The 16,285-nt window shown below is 45.1% G+C and overlaps 1 protein-coding gene across 1 annotated transcript in view; it reads right to left on the bottom strand.

The window, feature by feature from the left end:
* Positions 1-13,482, bottom strand: part of ATF7IP2 (activating transcription factor 7 interacting protein 2) — a 334,949-nt gene extending 321,467 nt beyond the window's left edge. The window contains exon 1 of the mRNA XM_078663103.1: positions 13,279-13,482. The gene's annotated coding sequence lies outside the window, so the exon portion shown is untranslated. The remainder of the gene's footprint in view (positions 1-13,278) is intronic.
* Between the last annotated feature and the right edge of the window lie 2,803 nt (positions 13,483-16,285).

The raw sequence follows: 16,285 nt of genomic DNA on the forward strand, positions 1-16,285 counted from the left end.
AATCCGGATGAGTTATAGCTTTTAAGATGACCTCATTTACAGGAGGATGAGTTGTGGAATGAATCCACAAAAATGCGTTCTGACTCGTTCCCCTGCTCCCAAACTAACGTCTTCTGATGTCTCCACGTGTGCCAAGTGCCCTGAAACGAAAAAAGGAAAAACGGACCATGCTATTGTGCTTCAACCCCAGCAAAATGGAGGGCTCGTCCATCACTGCTGGGGGGAACTAACATTATTATTGCTAGCAGCCAAAACAGAAAATAATGGGGAAGAAGAAGAACAGGATGGACAACAGGACATGTTTTAAAATTCCCTGCAAAAAGGATATTTTCAGTGTTTGGGGCACAACAGCTGCGAGAGCCACGCCTTCTTGGGAGAAATGAAATGAAAAATTATATTTATATAGCGCGTACATACCCAGAGGCCTCGCAGCGCTTCAACTGATTAATGTGGTGAGGGCCGTGGTAGTTAACACGCTTTAACAAACAGGTGGGTTTTCAACGCTTTCCTGAAAACCATCCGGTTGTTGATCTCCCGGAGATTCGGCGGGAGAGAGTTCCACCTCTTCGCCGCCATATGTGAGAAAGCCCGGCCTCCCCAGCGAGCTTTATTGATTTTAGTTGTGGTGGCTAGATGCAAGACCCTGGAGCGGAGGGTTCTCGATGGAGTGTAAGGTACAACCAAAGGGAGCAAGATGGCTGGGCCTGTTCGGTGGAAGGCTTTGTGCACAATGCACATGGCCTTGAAGTGAGTTCTAGCAGCTATTGGAAGCCAGTGGAGTTCTTTTAGGGCCTTCCTTGCTGACTGCCAACGAGGGATGTTAAACAAAAGTCGGGCAGCGCAGTTTTGTGTGACTTGGAGTCTGTTGATCACTGCTACCGGAGCTCCTAGGTATAACGCATTTCCATAATCCAGGCGAGAGAGTATCAAGGCCTGAACCATGATTCTCCTCGCCTGGAAAGGAAGCAGTGGGAGTATCTTCCGGAGCATTCTCATTAGTCCGACACAGGTGGAGGCCGTTTTAGTGGCCTGCACAGATACGTCTAGTGCTTTGTCGAGCCAGACTCCAAGGCTCTTGATATGGGGTTTAGGAGAGGGAGGGGAGCCAAGACAGGCGGGCCAGATGGGAACCCGAGTGGTCGGTGCGAGATTGCCCAGCAGCATAATCTCGGTCTTCTCCCCGTTGAGTCTGAGACACGAGGAATGCATCCACTTGGCTACAGCCTCTAGACAGGGCCCCAGGGTGTTGGATGATCCCTCCGTGTGATCCAGGGAGACCACCAGTTGGGTATCGTCCGCGTAGGTGACAATACGCACGCCAAAGGGATGGACTATCCCTGCTAGAGGACTCATGTAGACATTAAAGAGCGTGGGGCTCAGGGCCGAGCCCTGAGGAACCCCACAGCTCAATGGTTGTTGAGACAGTCTCAGGTAATACCAGAGCAGCGGAGAGTTGTCCTATACCGGGCATCCAGTAGGTTTTTAGACTGTAAAATACCAGGCATTGCTTGTATCCAATGCAGCAGTAAATACTTGCATACAGATCTCGGCAGCAGGCACATTAACCCAGTCAGTTGTCCGATTAGGCGTAATAAAGAAAGCTTGGCCGATTAAACAGAATGGCTCAACAATCAATCAACCAATTTCAGTAAGTGGGACAGGAGTAAAAGGCAAGAGGTGTTTGCTCTCTCGCGGAGCAGACTGTACTGAAGTGTCTGAGTCACGACCTGCACCCGCCTGTGCATGCAAGAATGGCTGCATGTATACTGTATGAACACGCATGCGTGTATTAATGCATGCATGCTAGTGTGTGCAGGGTACTTGTCCGCATGGATGTCTGAGTGTGTGTGCAACGGAAGGCGTTTTATTTGCAGATTCGTTTATATATGTTTATTGCATGCACGCAAGAGTGTATGTACGTGCATGTATGTGAATATGTCGGTGCGCATGTATGTGTATTGGAAAGCATGCATGCATGCATGTAGGTGTATCTGTTCTTACATGCGTTTAGCTGTGTTTGTAAACATGTTTACCACATGCATGTAAGCAGGAATGCGTGCAAGTGTGACAGATTATAGTCATGTTATTGCTGAATACGTATGCCTCTCACTACCAGCCACCCCGTTTCCCTTCCATGATTCACCCGAGAATAGTCTGTGAACATGCAGCATCGCACCGGGTATAAGTTTAGCCTTCGAACATGCATCATGTATTTGGTGATATGCCCAAAACGTCCGTGCTCGTGAAACCTCCTGCCATGGCTCTGCGCCCAGTTACAAATTCTTTTTGACCAATTTCGAATGGAGTCTGCTGTAATCGGACACCCCCCCCACAGCCCCCCCTCCCCCGCCAAGTATCCCTGAGTACAACTGAAGACTCTAGCCGCCACAGTTAACACTTTCACCACCAGTTCACGTTTCATACCTGCAGCTGAGAGAGTGGAATGCACTACTCAAGTTAGTCCTTAAACAGGACCGAACAAATAGTATTCAATCGCTAGAAATAAAAAATAAAACTTGATTGAATGAATGACTGAATTTAAGACAATACTGAGAACTTTCACTACTGGCTTGCTTATTAAATGTGTTAATGCTTTGAGCCAATCAGCATACATGGTAGATTGCAGCAGACCTACGGTGCCCTGGTGATAAAGTGTGAAAACACAGCTGCTAGAACCTACATCAGTGGTGCTTTCTTAAACATCCTCGTGATGATAAAAGGGCAAGACTGTCCATCGACATTCTCACGGTAGAACCCATGACCTGCAGTTCGCACGCAGATTTGAAGGGCAGGCGCATTGACCCACTGAGCTGGCTTAACTGCTAGCAGCAACGATTTCGTCCTCAACAACTGTGCGATAACTCCCTCCCCGAAACTTGCACACATTTCTGAGAGTGGAACTTACTTGGCGCTCCACCGGGCTTCGAGGATGCTTCTGGGGTCGGGCAAGACTCCTCTGGAGGGCGAGGCGCTCAGTGGAAGAGGCTTCACTCCATCAGTGTGTCAATCACTCACAACCCTTCTTCTCCATCACCGCTCCCCTCTTGGGCAGCTTCTCTCTGGGTCCTAGGACGCGGTGCTGCTCGATGCCACTCAGGGCGCAGCCTGGGCGCTGGCACAGGGCGGCCTGGGCGCTGGCACAGGGTGGCCGCTGTGAGGTGTCGGAGGTTCTGAAGCTGGGGTCTTCCGCTGCGCAGTAGGGAGAGAGCTCAGCCGCGTCTTCTGAGGGTGGGGCAGTACTGGCAGCGCGAGCTGGCCTGTACTCCGTGTTTGTGTGCGATGTGATCTGGCGGGGGGGCGGGGAGGGGGCAGGAAAAGCGCTGAAACTCGCAGTCTGGCGTGGAGAAGAGAGTGCAGGGGTGTGCGGGAGGCGGCAGATCTAAGAATGCGCATCTGCAACAGATAGCGGGCGCGGGGGAGGGGGGCTGGTCTGACGGACACCGTGAACATGGAACTCCTTCGAAGAACACAGATTAGGCGAAATCAGGGAACTTTACCTACCGTTTTGTAATTGGAATTATATAGCACTTACTTCTTCCAGTGAGGCGTTGAAGCGCTTTAAGCTGGGCAGCACGCTGCTCTGAAATCCAGACGGGCACACGGAGAGCGGGAGGGGGGACGGGCACACGGAGAGCAGGAGGGGGGACGGCGGGAGGGGGGACACGGAGGAAGGCAGGACAGCAGCAAGCACTCACCAGAGGTCGGGGCAAATGACAAAATGAAAGGCGGCCGGAAAAAAAAAAAAAAAAAAAAAAAACACACGCCCACAGCCGCATGACGTTGTCAGAAGGGGGGCAGGATGAGAAAAACATCCCAGGAACGCCCACGAGTCGCCTCGCGGGATGACGGACGCCTCGGTTTGCCAATGGCTAGCGTCCATTTATGGAGCTAGCCAATGGGAAACAGAGGCGTACCGAACATCCAAACTGTAACTCAAAAGATTTCGGCCTGGGCGGAGCACTGCGTGCTCTCGCCAGGTCGAAACCTAAAAAGGACATCTTTATGCCCTGGTTGTTGTGGATTATGCCACATGGTACCCTGAGGCTTTTCCTTTATGCAAACCCACTAGTCAAGCTATCAGTGATAAGCTTCTAGAGCTATTCTCCCAGGTTGGCTTTCCCCGTGAAATTCTAACGGACCAAGGAACCCCTTTTGTGTGCAAAGTTATGGCCCAAGTCTGTAAATCCCTTGATATCTCTCACATCAGAACATCAGTGTACCATCCCCAGACTGATGGTCTGTGTGAATGCTATAACGCCACCCTGAAGCTTACGCTTAAAAAACTCTTGTGTGGAAAGAAGAGAATGGGACAGGTTACTCCCTTTGGCACTATATGTGATTAGAAGTCAAACCCAGACCAGCTTAGGATGCTCCCCATTCCAGCTAATATATGGTCGAGAACCCCGTGGCCGGTTCGAGATTACTAAAGAAGTGTGGGTGCAAGAAAAGGAAGAAGAAATGAAAACTTTCCTGGATTATACACAGGGTATACGTAATCGCCTGCACAAATTACGGGAATTTGCTGACGCGAATTTAGAGAAAACCCAAACTAAACAACAGATCTTGTATAATAAGGGGAAGAAGAGGCGACAACTACAGGTGGGGATTAGGTATTGATCTCTACTCCATCCACTGTTACAAAAACAAAAGCAGGGTGGCAGGGAACTTCTAAAATTGTACAAAAGGTCGGGTTGACATCCTACCAGGTCCAAGTCTCTCCTAAACGTATCCAACTGCATCATATCAACCTTCTAAAGAAGTGGCTAGGACCCCTTCCTAAGAGCATACACATGGCCGAACCTATGACGGAACAGGACACCACACTAAATCAGCTAGTGATCAATCAGGAGCTATCGCTAGGTCAAAAGGAATCCCTACAGGAAACACTACAACCATTTGCACCCTTGTTCTCTGACCTTCCTGGTCATACTTCCCTGGCAGAATATTCCATCCCCACTCAACCCGGCAAAGTGGTTAAGCAAAAGCCTTATCGTATTCCGGCTGCCCGCAGAAATGTAATAGAAAAGGAAGTTCAGAGTGTGCTTTCCCTCGGGGTAATACAACCTCCCCAAAGCGAATGGTCCTCACCAGTAGTCCTATGCCGAAATTGGATGGTTCTGTCCGGTTCTGTATAGATTTCCGGGCGGTTAATGCCATTTCGAAATGTGATTCATATCCCCTTCCCAGGGTGGATGAATTGATCGAGAGACTCGGGGAGGCCCAGTACATCACCACCCTAGACCTCACAAAAGGATACTGGCAGGTCCCCCTAAAACTCCAAGACCGAGAAAAACAGCCTTCTTAACACCATCTGGCTTGTATGAGTTTACAGTGTTACCTTTTGGGTTGCACGGGGCACCTGCCACCTTCCGACGCCTTATGAATAAAGTTCTGTCCAAGCATCAGGAATATTCTTCAGCTTACTTAGACGACACCGTTATTTTTAGCCCTACGTGGGACACTCGCCTTCAGCATTGTCGTCTAGTTCTCCAGGCCCTTCAGTCAGCAGGCTTACACGTTAACGCAAAGAAATCCAAAGCCGGGGTTAGAAAGGTCAAATATCTAGGCTTTCTCCTGGGTAATGGATAAATAGAACCCCAACAAGAAAAAATTCAAAGCAATATCCCAAGCCCCTTTCACTACCACAAAAAAGGAGGTACGAGCCTTTTTAGGACTTCTGGGTTACTATCGCCGATTCATACCGCAGTATTCCGAGTTGGCCACACCCATTACCAGCCTTGTAAAAAAAGAAATAAAACCCAGGGATCTCCTCAAACCACCCCCTGAAGCCCAACAAGCCTTTCTAGAGTTAAAGAGGGTCATCACTTCCAGTCCAATATTGCGATCGCCAGATTTTTCTAAACCTTTCCTACTGCAAACTGACGCCTCTTAGAATGGGTTGGGGGCCGTTTTGTCACAAGTCTCCTCTGACGGGATCGAACATCCCGTCCTTTTTCTGAGCCGCAAACTCTTTCCCAGGGAACAAAAGTACTCCATCATAGAGAAGGAGAGTCTTGCAATCAAGTGGGCAATCTTGAGGGTTCCCATTTCCTCTTGTACACGGACCATGCCCCGCTCCTTTGGATGAGCAAGAACAAGGGTAACAACCAACATGTGCTACGATGGTTCCTCGCCCTCCAGCCCTTCTCTTTTGAAGTTCATCATAAGAAGGGGTCTGAAAATGGGAATGCAGACTTTCTATCTCGTATTTCCCTGTTCCCCAATCGGGAACAGACTGGGGCGGGGGTGTGTGGTGAGGAACAGAAGTACCACCCCACCTCAGACCCCGAACTTGATCAATTACCCCCTTACCTCACTCCCTGTTCCCTTCTGTACTTGCAGACTCCGTCTTACAAACAGGAGGAGAGCTGTCCCTTTAAGGTCCCCGGGACTCGTCTACATCAGCCGATTACGTGGGCTGGTCACATGGTCCCTGGGCCTTCAAACAGGAAGAGGAGACGCTACATTGGCTTTCTGATCGGGAGCCTGAATGGTGGAAGAGGGTGGAGGAGCGAAATGTCGAAACCTCCTTCGTGGAGCCAGGACCTCGGAGGGAGAAGTCTTCACTGCGGAAGAAGAGACGACAGAAACCGGTCGAGCAGAAGCGCTGACCCCAAATCTCCAAAGAAGGGAGCCGGACCCACTTCGGCAACGCTCAAGAGACGGCCTTGGCTTCACAAAGTACGGGGCCGGTTAGGGGTCGTGTGAGGCAGGGGAAATACGGAAGTGAAGGGAGGGTTAAACCGCATACCGGAACCTTCCGCTCTGGGTGGAATTGAGCAAGGGAGACGTCAAGGACCTTAATAAAAACGTGTGCTCACACTGGTGATGGTCGGGTGCACTTTCCCTCACTCCCTTTTCCCTGACACTGAATTACCCAGTAGACGACACTCCTAAAGAGAGATTTTTTTTTCTTATTTTTTTTTCATTTTTCTCACATTTTCCTGATGGCCTGAGTGACTGGATGACAAGAACAAGCCCTTTAAACTAAAGCATCTAAAAGCCCGAAGGACATCCTTGCTCTTTGAGGGAAGAGAGCGAAGAGGACATTGAGAAGACTTTGTTCTTGTTTCCTTTTCCCTTTAGTAGAAATCCCATTCATAACTCTAATAAAGATATTCTATCACCTCATACTCTGGTCTCTCTGTCTCCTTCTCCACCACCTTACAGTTTCTATAAGTGATTGTTTAAGAGAGTAAGTATGTGTACGTTTCTGTAGAAGTGTAGTGGTGGTGTGTATAACTGTATATGTAAGTAAATTGATGTTTTATTATTTATTAGCATGAGTGACTGTGTGTGAGTAACTATGAATGAGTGGTGGTGTGTAACAGGATGTATAGGTGTATGAGTACATATGATGAGTGAGTACATGTATGACTATATGAGACTGTTGGTGAACGAGTGGATGTGTATGTAGATCTTGGAATTACTGAATAGGTTGTTGTAACTGTTATTGGTATTTCCATTTTTTTGAAAATTTTAGTTTCTATTTTTGAATGTGTGTATCAAAGGTTATATTAGGGTGAGAGGAAGTCTGCCACTATCACAAGGATGATGTCATCAGTGATGCCATTTGAGATGTCATCAGTGATGACATGAGTGACGTCACTGACCAGGTCATGAGTGATGTAATATGTGACGTCATCAGCAGTGCATTGCGGAAGCGCGAGTTATAGTTAGCTTAACTAACTATAACGGGGGAATTTCAATGGTTTTGTACGAGTAAAATGTCCAGCTAACTATAATGCCCCTGAAACTTATGTTTTTTTCAATGAATTTGTAAGGTTTTTTAAATGCTAAATCCTAACTATAACGTGCCTGAAACCTATGGTTTTTTTCAGTAAATTTCAAAGCTTTTTTTAATGCTAGTTTCTAACTATGCCTAGAGAGGTAGGACATGTGAAGAAAGAAGAAAAAACACACAGAAAGAAATGCAGAAATAAGCAACAGAAGTCCTCAAAGGCGACGAAAAGTGCAGGAAAAAGGAAGACGTGCAGATAAAACAAACAGATGAGCAGAAAGAGGCCTTGTTGCAAAATCAGCCTGTACCCTCAACTTTTTCAGATGGGTACTGGTGGTAACTGACTGACTAACCAGTCCTAGAGCCAGTGCTATGCTAATACACACTTAGAATACAGATAAAACACCTACATACACTAGGGAACACTATGCGTTGGGGTACCCCTGTTATTAGCATGACCTCCTCTGTAAGTCCCTAGTATATAATAGGGCAGTGGGATTAAAACTACCTCTTAAAACGCACCACAGGGCGCGTTTGCACACTGGTGAAGGGAGTGGGGGCGGAGCTGACGTGTGCAAACACACCCTGTGGCCGTTTTAATTTGGGGGATAAAGTCCCTTGAATCCTGAGTGTCCCTTGGGTGCAACTAGCCCATCAGGTATCTCTAGTTAGCACCACAGAGCTGCGTTGCAGAGAAAATGGGCACGGCCTGGACCACCTCTCTGCAACGCAGCGCAGTGGCACTTATTGGAAGCACCTGGTGTACTAGTTGGCCATTAACACAAAAGGCCACTAGTGCACTTTCCAGTGGTCGGGGGTTTCGGAGAGGAAAAAGACCGGAGTATGTCCTCCCTGAGAAATATGTTTCACAAAAAATACTCCAATCACACTATATCATGACAAGGTGTCAGGTAGTGTGTAATATGAGGATAAATTACACTATATGTGGTAGTGAGGATTGCGCACTTACCCACTTATGGTATGAGGGTCATGCTAGTCATGTCCGTGTGTTGGGGGACTAGTTGGCCCCCATGGGCCCTCAGGATTGAAGGGGAATTATTTCCCCAACTTAAAACGCGCCACAGGGCGTGTTTGATTACGTCACCTCAGGCCCCGTCCCCTCCCTTCACCACTGTGTAAACGCGTCCTGTGGCCTTTCTAAGTTGAGAGATTAAGTCCCCTTGAATCCTAAGAGTCCCTAGGGTCAAATTAACCCATTAGGTACTTCCAGTAAGCGCCACAGAGCTGCTTTCCATAGCAGTGTAAAAAGGGGTGTGGCCTCTGAACACCTGTTTGCACTGCAGCTCCCTGGCGCATACTGGAGATACCTGTTGGGCTAGTTGGCCCTCAGGGACCCTCAGGATTGACGAGGAATTAATTACCTGACTTAAACCGCACCACAGGGTGTGTTTGCACACATGTCAACTCAGGCCCCGCCCCCTTCCTTCACCACTGTGCAAACACGCCCGCGGCAAGTTTTAAGTTGGGGGATTAACTCCCCTTGAATCCTGAGGGTCCCTGAGAGGAGGTCTAAATAAAATATCTACCTGCCAGAACCTTGTGGCCAGTCTCTCTCTTTTCTTCTGGAGTGGAAGTTTTGAGAGAATGCTTGGAGCAATATATTATATATCATGAACCTGATGGACCTTCAAAAGGTATCCACTCTTCTAATTTCATGTGGTTCTTACTACTCTCTGCTGAAGTTTATTTTGCACATAAGTAACTACATTGTGCAGAAATTTTAGGGATATTCTTATATCATAGGACCGCTACCTGCTGCTAAAACGGTATTTTACAAAGAAAATAACTGTATTTTGCAAAAATAATAAATGACATTGCTATACCAGAGGTACATTTTTGTCAGGGTTTTTTTAAAGAATATTTTGCACGTATGATCTACACTCCGTTTCCTTCACATTTATCTTCTTTAAAAGAAGTTGAAGCCTGCTATCATTGGATTTAGTCCTTAAACAACTGTAGTTTACATAAATATTAAGGAGCTTGTTAAATTATTGGTAAATCATTGATGGTGGATTTGTGTTTTGTCTTCCACGGAATTTCCCCTTTACAAAAGAAGCTGAATTCCTACTATAATTATATTTTTGTACATAAACAAATTTATTTCGCACAAATAAGGATATTGTTTTTTTATTTTTTTTTCCTCATATGACCTCCGTAGCTATAGCAAGCATTCGACCTGTTCCACACCTGGTGCATATAACTTGGTGGTTCCACTCTCAGCAGATGTTCTTTACAGGAAATGCCCGTAACACACAACCTGAGCTGACCAGAGGTTTTAATCATTGGAACTTATTCTGACCCTTAATCTAACATGGCTCTTCCAGTTGAAGGATCATCCAACAAATTCCAAAACATCCCCATATCTGACCTTTCTCTATGTGCATTTACCCTTTGATCTAAAGCTCTAAAATATCTTACAGAGTTCCACCAAGCATTCCAAGTAGGAGGTACCGTCTGATGCCGCAATTTACAAATCTCTCTCCTGGCCAGCAGGATCAGATAAAACTAAGGATATTGTTTTATTATTGGTAAATTTATGTTTATGGTTTTAGAATATTTTTGTTCTTCTGTTAAGTAGAATATGTGTTGTATTTTTAAAGCATATAATGAAATATTTGAATTGCCTTATTGGCAGGATATGAAATCGTTACATAAAACTAAACTATTTGTACAATGGGATCACGGCAGTTTAAAAAAGGCAACAGCAAGTAGGAATTACCAAATCGAGACAATGCAATGTTAAGCTTTTCTTGATAAGCAAGGGCCCTATGCTACTGTCCTGCAAACAGGATGGAATATTTCAGAGGGTCTTGTCTGTGCAGTAAGTGGAACCCCACATGAGTTTGCAGACATAAGCTATAAAAAGGCAGAGGGTATAACTGGGAGATTCTAATGTGAATAGTGCATAGTGTCACATACCCCTCTGCTGCTACATTCTGCAATGTGAAATTTGAATAGGGTCTACTGACGAGTTCAGACGAAGGTATGCTACACAAAATTGCGCTTTATGTTCTTTCCATTTCAAATTGGGAGTCATTTTTTACTATATTGGTATCAGATTGATATATTAACATATTTGCCTAATGTAGTAATTGGATCTAATTTGCATTTCTCAATTAAAACATGTTTATAATACTATACTGGGTGTTTGATTCTATTTCTTGCTTAGCGCATTCTAATTGCACCAAACTAATAATAATTGAACATATGAGCTTTTGAGGCTAGCCTACTTCAGCAAACACAGAAATAGAGTAAGAGAGAAAAGGAGGAGTAATGGGGGGGCTAATAATGATATAAGGGGGAAGTGACAGCATAGGGAAAACTGCTATGACATAGTTTTTTTTTTTGCAGAGTTTTATATAGCGCGAACTAGAACCGAACCGAATCAGTTATCAGAGCGCTTTACATAGCACCAGTTACGTTACATGAGGACACACTTTCATTTTTTTAGGCACGGGGAGATTAAGTGATTTGCCCAGAGTCACAGGGGGTTTTTGGCGTCGTTACCGAGACTCGAACCGAGTTCCCCAGGTCCGAGGTCGAGCGCCTTAGCCGTTAGGCCAACCCCATAGGTGCAGTGACAGGGAAAAGAGATGGGGAATGGCAAGAAACACGTGAGAACTGAAACTAACATTCATAACTTCCCTACGAGTTAAGGATTTTCTGAAAGCACTTGATCTATCAGCTAGATGCATCAAGCGAAATACCGTTCGCAAAAGGGCAGATTCTGAGAATCTGCCCCTCTGCGACCGGTATTTATGCATTTGGGATGCATCATCCCAAATGCATAAATCGCTATTTGCGATTGCATTTAAGGAATCTCAAATTGAGATTCCTTAAATGCAATGCATGAATGTAAAATAGCTAGCGATTTCGCTGATAGGGGGTCGCTATTTACCGTGAAATCAAACTTCATGGTAAATAGCGAAAACTAAAAAATGCACTTAAGTGCATCTTTCAAAATTGTATGTTACACACACACATGTCCTTGGGACATGTGTGTGCGCAATACCAGTGTCCAGGTAAATTTAAGGGGTGCAACAGGGTGTCCTTTGGACACCCGTCACCCTCGAAATCACATTCTCAAATTGCGATTAGCTAATTGCTAATCGCAAATTGAGAATTCCTCCCCATTCATTCCTATGGGCCTCTTGGCCCATAGGAATCAATGAGATGTCATTCCTTATTTGCGAATCGCACTCTGCGAGTCGCAGATAAGGAATATTTAGGAATTGCTAATATTTTAGCAAATCCTACTTGCATCTGATTTTGCGAGTCCCTAAATGCGAATCCTTAAACTTTGCAATTAAGGACTCGCAAAATCGAATGTTGATGCATCTAGCAGAATATCTCTAGATCACAACCACCCCTTGTTTGAAACCATGGGCATCATTATGTCGCCAAGTGGTCAGACTGCCGGGCACTATTGCAAAGGTCGGGAGACCACCTGAGGAGCTTGCAGTGGTCCAACTGATGTTTGGATACGACCGCGGGACTGGTGGTCGGAAAACCAGCGGTCCCCCTGTGGCGGCATGGTCCAGCGAGTCAGAGGGGCTGCAGCAAATGCTGCTGCTGCAGTGCGGAGCCTTCTGCACGTCCGTGCACTGTGTGCCATGCATCACACTGTGCATGGAGGTGAGTAAAAGCCACTTTTCAGTGGCCCACGACCAACGGGGCCTTGTTTGGGGCCCTCCCATATCCCTTTCCGATAACCTTTTCATGGCGGGATTCCGGTCATGAAAAAGCTGTGGCAAAGGGATATTGTAACCCCGAAGGTGGTGCCTGCTTCAGCATTGCCACCATGCTAGGACGATGCTCCAACGGGATCGGATCCTGGGGTAGGCTTTTCATCTGACAACTGTGGGCTCGAACACCAACATCGTAAAGCGGCGGTTGGAGTCGAAGGGATGCCGGCAGTCGGACTGCCACCTAAGGCCTGCTGGTAATTTGACCGTCCAACATCCTAATCAAACCCCATATTCCTGCAAACTAACAATACGTAATCTGATCTTACCTGTTTATTCATCCCACCAATCATTATCATGAGCTCACCTAGCCCCACCTAATGCCAGGGTTAAGCTATGTAAGGGCCAAATACAAACAACTGTGTAGCATACTCTTTAAATATATGAACTACGAAGATTACAGTTTGTTCATAAACTTTTTTCCTCGTCAATTTCTCTTTGGCAGAGTTTGTAAAACATGTTTTGCCCACCATCTAACTTGCTCACAATGTTTGGCTCACTGTAAATGCTTACTCATGCACGAGCGTTACATAAATAATAACTAATTAAGAAGGGTCTCTTTTTGCTAGCTAAAACGTGGTCAGTCTGTGAATAGGAACAATGGGGAACTGAAGGAAAGTAAACAGAAGCGAGAAAGGTCAATGAGCACAGAGCTTTCTACCCACAAACAGTGACATATAGTGTGTATCGCCACAATCACACCCTCATGCCTGTATACAAGGTGCATGCGAGCCAGCCGTCCTGAAACAGAAAGAAAATGTTAGGACTTACCTATCGTCTAACGGCGGAGGGTCTTTCAAAATTCAATTGCCTCTCGCTCTCTCTTCCTTTTAACCCCAAGAGTACTTCACAAAACTGAAGGCGGCAACAACCAATTGGATAAAACCTCTGGTGAATGACACGCTTACGAAAGGTATAATTTAGAGACCGACTGCCTTGTACCGCCCCGTACAGTTAGCAAATGGCTACAAAGGCAGAAAGCCCGCCCCGGAAAGGGTGGTCGTCAAATCCGGAAATGATTGCCCCAGCCGTACAAGGGCCGCATTCGTCATCGCAAATCGCTGAAAACCGACCTATTATTGAAGACGATCCTCCCTGCTGTCACCGAGTTTTATTAACTGACTGCGAACCGGTGTCCCGTGTATTCAGGTCTCCCAAAGTGCTTAGGAGAGGTATCGCGTACATGTATATATGTATGTATTAGGCATTGATTACTCTATTTGCAGACGCGGAAGTGAAAAGCTGCAGTTCAACATAACAATGCAATTTACCGGGTTAATTTTTTTTTGCAGGTTTTATACAGCGCAAATTCGACCCGAAGGTATTGGAGCACTTTACATTGGCACCAGTTACATTATACAAGACCACATTAAAAAATATATAATATATATGTCATGGCTTTGAGACAGGCCCTGGGAAATTAAGGCCTTAATTACAAGTTGCTCGTTAAACTCTGACCCATGCGTAAACCCCAGTTTAAGCATGGGTCGGAATTAGGAGTTTGACGGTAATGAAGGAGTGTCATTTTATATTTGCATAATTAATGCATTTATTAGCAAAATGTAATTCACATTTCTAAATAACGTGTGTCGTTTACATAACTTGTAGTAGGTGACTTCATTTAGCCATTATGAGCAGCACCTGAGTTAACATGTTTAAATAGTTAAGATTAGTCACTTTTTCAATTGCCATTTTGAATGTCGAATTTACATGTGAATGGCTAAAACATCTGCACGTTTTATATTCCTTTGTTCTGGTCATCATTTTTTTCCCTTCTAACTGCAGATGCTGTGGGTTTTTTAATGACATTTCTCTAGCTATTGAATAGTTATTTGTTATTTCTTAGATAACTGAGAGTGAGATTCTCATGAAAGAGTAGAAGATGCCACAGTGGGCGAGCGACTCGTGGGAAGAGCTGACTGTAGCCAACAGTCTGTCCGGTGAAACAATTCAAGGACATAGCCATGCATGGTTCATTGTTTAGCAGCCCTGCTAAGTGTAACACATCTTGTGTGACACTAAAGCATTTTAAGTTACATTACAGCAGTTGAAATGATTGTCATGCAAATCAGCATACTTAGAAGGTGAGTGTATTACCGGTGTTTATGGTTTGTAGAGTCTGATATTTTGTTAGGTTACAGAAACACAAAGCAGACGGGGCACATCAGCCTATGCGAGTTCTGCTATGCTTTGATGGTCACACTGATAAGACTATGTTTTGCTTGTGTTACTTAGTTAGGCTGACCTGCTAACCTCCCCCGGCACTAATTGGTCCTTAGAGTACGAACGTGCGTGCAGACTATGGCCTGCTCAACACAGCGAAGTTTACTTGTGCCAGGCGGTCCATGCAGTTCGTGCTGCTAAAGGAAGAAGTTCAGCAGTGACCTCACTTTTGTCAGGGACTGAAAGGCTCCAGTCGGCGCAGGCAGAACGTTTTTAATTTCAAATCTTATTGCAACCAACCCGGGCCACCAAGAATTACTGCAACCAGAATTAAATTGAAGGACAAGGATGCCCTCCGTGACACGTGCCCCCTTCCCCTGCTGGAAGGGGGTGGAGTGTTCTCCAGGGGCTATTACTGTAAGAGAATGTGCTGAGGGCCTGAAGGCTCTGAAGACTGTGTGCCAGCCACGCCATGCCCTCTTCAAATGTGGTGAGTATTTCACATTTGATTTCTGATAACTTTTTAAGATAAAAGAGCCTAAACGGAGCACTATAATACAGTGATTCCCCTGATTACTTGTAAATTTTGCCAAAAAAAGAAGCATTCCAAGATTAAATTGTCGATCCTGCGTTGATTTGTTTGTTTGTGCTAAAATGAAATTCTAGTTTAAACAAAGAACAATAAAACATTTTTGTAAAGGATGAGAACATAAATTGTTCACACCTTCGCTCCCACTGTTGCAGAGGCCTAAAGGAGAAATTCTAGTTTAAACAAAGAACAATCAATAAAATATTTTTGTAAAGGATGAGAACATACATTGTTCACACCTTCACTCCCACTGTTGCAGAGGCCTGAAGGAGTTGTGATCAGCTACTATAGTTATTACCCAAGGAGATCGGGTTGACAGCGATTCAATGTTGTTCCGTTATGCAGATATAAAAAAAGATTAACAGTAGAAGAGACACACACAACTGACATGGGCACAATAAGCTGCAAAAAGAGGGTACCATTTCCCTAATGCCTTATTTCCAAAAAACGCATATTATTCCCTAGAAATTTGTAATAGGTGCTATTTATTGCACCCGATAAGTAACAAACACCCTGCTTTTGTTATTTACCAGGTTTGATAAATAGCAACTATATTTGTAAGCATTCTCTAAGGTATTTGCCCAGAATCTCAGGATGTTAAGCAGACACCGTACTCAAACCTGGTTCACCAGTTTGAAAGTCAGCAGCTCTGGCCATTGCAGGTTCTTGGCACATTCTACACAGAAAGCAGCAGATGTTAAATTAATGCATTTCCTACAGCTGTGTGGTTTGAAAGAGATGGAAAGTGTATTTTTAGTGTTTTATTTGAATTTCAAAGTTATATTTTGTTAGAAATGCCTAAGCATCACAATGTATTATTTTAAAGTGTATGACAGTATTGAGTGGAATGTATTTATGGTAACCAGTTTTTGAGAAGCAACATTGGGACAGGCCATACTTAAAAGTTAGACTAAAGCCCTTATTATTATTTCTATGTCTGGCCTGCCCTGGTTATTGCATAGCCTTGAAATTCTATGTCAGTACAGGTGAGCCCAATTATGCTTCTCATTCTTTACTGCAAAATGA

The sequence above is a fragment of the Lissotriton helveticus genome, chromosome 10 (genome assembly GCF_964261635.1).
Source record: "Lissotriton helveticus chromosome 10, aLisHel1.1, whole genome shotgun sequence".
Taxonomy (NCBI): Eukaryota; Metazoa; Chordata; class Amphibia; order Caudata; family Salamandridae; genus Lissotriton; species Lissotriton helveticus.